A 7,972-nucleotide genomic window follows, 5' to 3' on the forward strand; every position below is an offset into this window, starting at 1 on the left:
TATTTCCTATTAGTTAAATTTGATCCTGTACTGGTGTGCAAACTCAAGTGGGATAATCCTACATACAAACCTGTGGTCAACACACAGAACATCAGACTGATGTTCCTACAGAAGCCTGGATTATTCAGTAACGTGACAATTATTGTGAAAACTTAGACATTAATCCAACCTGTCCTAATCACTTTAAAAGTTGTATTTTAATGGACATTTCAAGTGTGTGTGTGTGTGTGTGTGTGTGTGCTACTCTGCCAACTAAAGCCATGCAAATTGTGTCTTTTGCACTTTCTGTAATGTTTATGGACCACGGCTGGTGCTTCAATGTGGAGAGAAGCTTGATGTTCAGATGTTGCGTGTGGACAAAGAGGCCTGTTTAACACAGATAACTATGTGTTTTATTATGGAATGGCTTTGTGACTTCCTGTTCTTTGACATGAGACTTGTCTGGGTGGTATGGACAGCGTGAGACAGTCTGAAAGCTGGTGACTCACACCAAAAGCGTGACAGTTGGCATCAATGATAATATGATAATGATAATGTCGTTAAGTACAGAACTTTATTATTCCTCAGCTCAGACAGCAAGGAGAGATGTTGGTGATAGAAGCAGTTTCTCTTCATGGTTTAGTGGAAGCTTCCTTTGAGTTTATTAGTACAATAATAAGACAAACAGTAAATTAAATGTGAAACACAATGATACAGTTCAATGATTAAAAGAGAAAATTACATGTTTGCAAACAACATCATGAGATACACTGTGTGTGCGCTCCCTGGTGTTCATAATAAAGAGCTCATCACAGGCGGTGCCAATAAACCATCCAGTACACCACAGAACAAACTGGGCACTTCTGCAGGGTTTTTACGTTTTTTAAGCTAAAGGCTGTAACATGTCCTGCAGGAGTCGACTGCTACACTGGTAAAAATGAAAAGTTAATATCTTCACCATGAAAAAGTCATCACAGAGAGCTTCATTTCTCTTGTTTATAGTGTAACATTATTAAAAATAGCCTGCAGTTGCACATTCTGACCTTCCTGTTCAGGGTGTCGCTGTCGTGCCAAGTTATCACAGAGACATTTAAAGCTTTTCACCTGCATTATAATTTGATTCAGCAGTTAAACATTTAGTTATAGCACCAGACTGACCTCTACAGAATACTGGGTGCTGAAGGCTGAAGGCTCAACACAGAAATATATACCATGACAGAAGCATTTCTTTAAAACTCTCATTACAAATTACAAAAGCAAAGAAACAAAGTTTTCCACAGTCTTCGTCCGTTAGAAACAGTATAATTACAGATTAAAGATCAATCCAAGGTTGGTGATGATGCTCATACAACATTTCTCAAAAGTATGTTGATGCACTTCGCTCCGTGTTCTGCATAAGGGGCAGCATCTGTAAGAATAACATGTCAGTCAGCCATCTCACATGGAACAGATTACAGAATAAATAGATTGAATATTTGGTGTAAATATTTAAATCACTCCTCACAAAGACAGAAGAGATTGGGGAGTGATGACATCAACAGCATCATGACCAATAAAAAACAGACAAGAACAGCAACTGCAATTTAATAACGCGAGGAGGGGTTACAACCAGGCATGACAGCTCATGTTGCTCGTAAGGAACAAGGACTGTTTATTGATTGACACTCAGATCAAACCATTGGTTCAAATGTAAGCCTCATTTAAAGTTGTGGCTGTCACAGTCTGTCTCTCTACCAGCCCAGATCCTTTTAGGGATCCTAGCTGCTATGTTTCTGTGTTGCCTTGTGTTTTTGCTTTTGAGCTTCTCTCACCTGAACCTGCCTGTACCTGCACCTCCTGATAAAAGACTACAGTGTTCAGAGTGAAAACTAATGGAGCAGCGACCTCTAGTGACCTCTGTAGAGATCACATGTCAGTCAGCCATAAATTGTATTCTTTCTCATGAGTTGGTGCAGATGCAAAGTGCATTTATAAGAAAAAAAACAGGTGTAAGTGGCTGAACAGCAGGCGTGATGACGGGTGGCCCCACCAGCCAATGAGATGCATGTTGAGTGCAATTTTCTAATTTTGTCTATTCAATAGTCCATAGAGAGAAAATTTTAAAAAATAATTCAAAAATCTTAGACATTGATCCGATGAACCAAATATACAGTTTCTGATACTTGAATAAATTTTCAAAGCAAGGTGAGCAGATTAAAGTAGTTTGTGAGGAAACACTAAAATAATGTGGAGAATTAAGTAGAACTAAAATGCTGAAATAAAAAATAAGGAATAGAAATAGGGTAATATATTCTTTCAAACATTATATATATATATTTATATATAAAATCAGCTCATTGGTTTCAGTGATACCTCCAACGAGTAAGGCAAGTCCTAAGAAGTCAGCTCAATGGCAAGAACAAGTCCCAGGCAATAAACAGCTACGCCCTGCCAGTGATCAGATACCCTGCGGGAATAATAAGGTGGCCAAAGGAAGAGATACAGACCACAGACGTTAAGACGCGAAAGCTCCTCACCATGCATGGAGGGTTCCATCCCAAATCCAGCACCCTGAGACTGTACGCTAGCCGTAAGGAAGGCGGCCGTGGACTAATGAGTGTGAGAGCCACTATCCAGGATGAAACATCCAAGATCCATGAGTACATCAAAGATAAGGCCCCAACAGATGACGTGCTCAGGGAATGTCTCAGGCAATGGGGAACAGAGGAAGAGGTGCTGGAGGAGGGACCATCATGGGAGGACAAACCCCTACACGGGATGTACCACCGGAACATAACTGAAGTGGCTGATATCAAGAAATCCTACCAATGGCTAGAGCGGGCCGGACTAAAGGACAGCACATAGGCACTCATCATGGCTGCACAGGAGCAGGCCCTGAGCACCAGAGCAATAGAGGCCCAGATCTACCACATCAGGAAAAAGGAACATGAGAAACTAGAGAAGTACCAAGGGCTCAGAGAAGAGCTGGAGAAGGCCTGGAAGGTGAAGGCGACAGTGGTGCCCGTGGTCATCGGAGCACTCGGGGCAGCGACCCCCAAACTGGAGGAGTGGCTACAGCAGATCCCTGGAAGAACACCAGACATCTCGGTCCAGAAGAGTGCAGTACTAGGAACAGCAAAGATACTGCGCAGAACCCTCAAGCTCCCAGGCCTCTGGTAGAGGACCCGAGCTCGAAGGATGAGACCACCCGCGGAGGGTGAAGGACAAAGTTTTTTTTGTTTTTTTTAAATATATTTATATATATATATATATATATATATATATTTTTCAATAGACAAATATACCGTATGTCGTACATAATAGCATTATCGCAGAAATACCCCGAAATATTGTGATTTTATTTATCGCCGGCTCTCGCTCCGGCTCTCGCTCTGGCTGCTGCCCCGGCTCTCGCTCCGGCTGCTGCCCCGGCTCTCGCCCCGGCTCTCGCTCGGCTCTCGCTCCGGCTGCTGCCCGGCTCGCGCTCGGCTACTGCCCGGCTCGCTCTTGCTCGCTGCTGCCCCGGCTGCTGCCCGGCTGCTGCCCGGCTGCTGCCCGGCTCGCCCGGCTCGCCCGCTCTCGCTCCGGCTGCTGCCCGGCTCGCCCGGCTCGCCCGGCTCGCTCCGGCTGCTGCCCGGCTCGCTCCGGCTCTCGCTCCGGCTGCTGCCCGGCTCGCTCCGCTCCGGCTGCTGCCCGGCTCGCCCGGCTCGCTCCGGCTGCTGCCCCGGCTCTCGCCCCGGCTATACTGTTCATTTGCAGCACACACAACAGAAACAGGAAATACATGGTTTCATGTTGGTATATGTTCAGAGGGTATAAGCTGCAGGCTGTCAGCTGATGCCAACTGTACATTGAAGATGGACAGCGTACTGACAAAATTTGTTTCTGGAAAGCTCAGCATCTGTGCTGCAATCATTTTGATGTTTATCTATAGTATTGTGCTTGACAGGGACTTTGAATGCACTTGCAAACCACAAGTTTTGGCCTGCTATTTGTACCTTTTTCTGCCAGTTTTTATAATATTTTCTTAATACTCTTGACAAGAATGTCATTTCAGAGAGACTCTAGATATGTGTGTTCATGTCCAACTGGATGCTGTGGCAGTTTTTTTGCCTTATTTCTTCCATAAACTTCTTAAGGCAGCTTTAGTTAGTCTGCTTTGGGTTGCTTTTGTGTTACTCGATGGAGACTGGTATGTTTGCTGTGAGAATGATCACTCTGAACAACAGGCACAGTTAGCCTGCAAAGACAAGACGAATATCACTGACAAGGATCGAGTCACCATCGCTGAACTGAAAAACAAGTCCAGGGTGAGTGTTTCCATCATGTCGTTGTGTACTACCTTTTTATTTCACTGTGGTCTTGTTCTACTAGATCAGCGAGAACTATCTTAAGAAAATGACTGCAAGAACACAGAAATGCTGTTATAATATAACCATCTTTGTTTCTTTTTCAGGTTATTGGTGGCTTTTTACTCTTTGATATCATTTTTGTGGCATCCTTAATGCCATTGTTTGGATGCAGAAAATGTTGTGGAAAACCAAGTTGTTGCAAGGGAAAAGTTTTATATGACAAACTGATTTTGGAGGAGGGGCAAAATGTCGTGAAAGAGCTTTTGAGGAAATCAGCAAAAGAAAAGTTGACTAAAGAAATCGAGGACAGAATACGTCGTAGACAATGGGAAGACTGTTTTGAGGTTGCTGGAGAACTGATTCGGACAGAGAACCAGGTAAAGATAAGAATATAGCAGTTTTTTCATTCAGTTTGCCTGAAGGTCTATAACAAAAAGTTGTAAGTAGTTGATTTGTTAAGATACTAATAAGTAGAAGTTTGTTTTGTGTTTTTGTATCAGCAGTTTCCTACAATTTTGTTACTTCAGTTTATTGACCTTAGGCATATGTTTTCCTGTCTACACAGGAAGTGGGAATGTGTTTCATTGTCTAAATTCGGAGCGAGAGCCGAGCCCCGGCTCTCGCTCCGGCTCTCGCTCCGGCTCTCGCTCCGGCTCTCGCTCCGGCTCTCGCTCCGGCTCTCGCTCCGGCTCTCGCTCCGGCTGCTGCCCGGCTCGCTCCGCTCCGCTGCGCCCGGCTCGCTCCGACTCGCCCGGGGCAGCAGCCGGGCGAGCGAGCCGGGCAGCAGCCGGAGCGAGAGCCGGAGCGCGAGCCGGAGCGAGCCGGAGCGAGCCGGGCGGCGAGTCGGAGCGAGAGCCGGGCGAGCCGGCAGCTCCGCTGCTGCCCCGGCTCGCTCCGGCTCGCTCGGCTGCTGCTCCTGTTCACAACACATGAACTACTTTTCAGAGTTTGAATAAGAAGCCTGCAATATATTATAAAATATATTATAAAACTAGTTCGGAATTTACTAAAATGCAGGTAAAGTTGATCACAAGCAGCAGATGTGAATTTAGACAATGAAACACATTCCCACTTCCTGTGTAGACAGGAAAACATATGCCTAAGGTCAATAAACTGAAGTAACAAAATTGTAGGAAACTGCTGATACAAAAACACAAAACAAACTTCTACTTATTAGTATCTTAACAAATCAACTACTTACAACTTTTTGTTATAGACCTTCAGGCAAACTGAATGAAAAAACTGCTATATTCATATCTTTACCTGGTTCTCTGTCGGAATCAGTTCTTCAGCAACATCAAAACAGTCTTCCCATTTTCTATGCGGTATTCTGTCCTTGATTTCTTTAGTCAACTTTTTTTGCAGATTTCCTCAAAAGCTCTTTCACGACATTTTGCCCCTCCTCCAAAATCAGATTGTCATATAAAACTTTTCTGTTGCAACAACTTGAGTTTCCACAGCATTTTCTGCATCCAAACAATGGCATTAAGGATGCCACAAAAATGATATCAAAGAGTAAAAGCCACCAATAACCTGAAAAAGAAACAAAGATGGTTATATTATAACAGCATTTCTGTGTTCTTGCAGTCATTTTCTTAAGATAGTTCTCGCTGATCTAGTAGAACAAGACCACAGTGAAATAAAAAGGTAGTACACAACGACATGATGGAAACACTCACCCTGGACTTGTTTTTCAGTTCAGCGATGGTGACTCGATCCTTGTCAGTGATATTCGTCTTGTCTTTGCAGGCTAACTGTGCCTGTTGTTCAGAGTGATCATTCTCACAGCAAACATACCAGTCTCCATCGAGTAACACAAAAGCAACCCAAAGCAGACTAACTAAAGCTGTCTTAAGAAGTTTATGGAAGAAATAACAAAAAAAAACTGCCACAGCATCCAGTTGGACATGAACACGCATATCTAGAGACTCTCTGAAATGACATGCTTGTCAGGAGTATTAAGAAAAATATTATAAAAACTAGTAGAAAAAGATACAAATAGCAGGCCAAAACTTGTGGTTTGCAAGTGCATTCAAAGTCCCTGTCAAGCACAATACTATAGATAAACATCAAAATGATTGCAGCACAGATGCTGAGCTTTCCAGAAACAAATTTTGTCAGTACGCTGTCCATCTTCAATGTACAGTTGGCATCAGCTGACAGCCTGCAGCTTATACCCTCTGAACATATACCAACATGAAACCATGTATTTCCTGTTTCTGTTGTGTGTGCTGCAAATGAACAGTATAGAAAGTGAGTGATCCACATTTGAAGGCAATGCAAGGCAAGTTTATTTATTTATTTCATTTCATTTGCTTTACATAAAACATAAAAGGCATCAAGACAAAATGTAAAAGCAGCATAAGGCAATGTAAAAAGACATTTAAATAAGATAAAAATAAGATAAAACAGGAGAGTAAAAGTTAGAGTGCAGTATAAGATATTTGATTTAATAAAAGGCAGCAGCAAACAGAAAAGTCTTCAGCTTTGATTTAAAAGAACTGAGTGTCTCAGCAGACCTGCCGTTTTCTGGGACTTCGTTCCAGATATGTGGAGCATAAAAACTGAACGCTGCTTCTCCATGTTTAGTTTTGACTCTGGGGACAGAAGGCAGACTTGTCCCAGATGATCTGAGAGGTCTGGATGGTTCATAACGTAGCAGAAGATCAAAAATGTACTTTGGCCGTAAACCATTCAGTCCTTTATAAACTAACAGCAGTATTTTAAAAATCAATTATATGACAGACAGGAAGCCAGTGTAAAGACCTCAGAACTGGACTGATGTGATCCGCTTTCCTGGTCTTAGTGAGGACGCGAGCAGCAGCGTTCTGAATCAGCTGCAGCTGTCTGATCAATTCTTTAGAGAGACCTGTAAAGACACCGTTACAGCAGTCTGAAGATAAATGTGTGGACACGTTATTAACAGGTCCAAAATCCTGTTACAACAAAAAGGGCAATAAAGTACAAAATACAAAAGTACCATCAGTTCTGTGAGAAAGACCTACATCAATGGTGTAGATGGTGGTCTGCACAAATGTGTACATGCCGTTTAAGGCCTGGTCATAGGAGATGCCATTTGAAAAGTGCATCAAAAGGCTGACAGGGAAGACTTGGCCTTGCAGGGAAGGCGCTCACCATCCGGTGTAGTACTCATGTGTTGAGATTTCCAATCGTTAAATGGGCACCAAATTATGTCGGTGCAATCAATTAAATTTGGCTATCAAAATTATCAAAGATAATCATAAATAATAACTTCAATGAATAAAGTTCTTGGAGGGCACCACCCTTAAACAAAGGAAAAATGATAGCTAATTGATTCAGTCTTATAAAATACACTAAACTATCAATTTGTAGCTCAGATTAATAATTAAATTAATAACTACAACCAAATTTACCATTAATATATAGTAGGTTAAAGGATTAGGAGTTAGAAAAGAGGATAGTTAGTTGCCTGAAAGACCCTGTGTCTGTGTGAAACATCACTAACATCAACTTAGCATATTGCTACCAAAATAACCTAACAGTGAAAACACATCACAACAATAAAACTCAGTAAACCAAATAATACATATACATTCACAAAAGTAACACAGTCCTGTGCATAGCCAAGTACACTGTTAAGCTATGTGAAGCTATGTAATGCCCAGTTACGTTACCAGTCG

General features: G+C 42.5%; 1 long non-coding RNA gene across 1 annotated transcript; it reads right to left on the minus strand.

The window, feature by feature from the left end:
• Positions 1-601: 601 nt before the first annotated feature.
• Positions 602-3,379, minus strand: LOC122882636. Its single transcript, XR_006379413.1, has 2 exons — positions 3,300-3,379; positions 602-1,387 (listed from the first exon to the last, which is right to left on the minus strand). It is a non-coding gene; the product is annotated as an uncharacterized LOC122882636 (long non-coding RNA).
• Positions 3,380-7,972: the final 4,593 nt, after the last annotated feature.

This window comes from Siniperca chuatsi, linkage group LG10 (assembly GCF_020085105.1).
Source record: "Siniperca chuatsi isolate FFG_IHB_CAS linkage group LG10, ASM2008510v1, whole genome shotgun sequence".
In the NCBI taxonomy this organism is placed as follows: Eukaryota; Metazoa; Chordata; class Actinopteri; order Centrarchiformes; family Sinipercidae; genus Siniperca; species Siniperca chuatsi.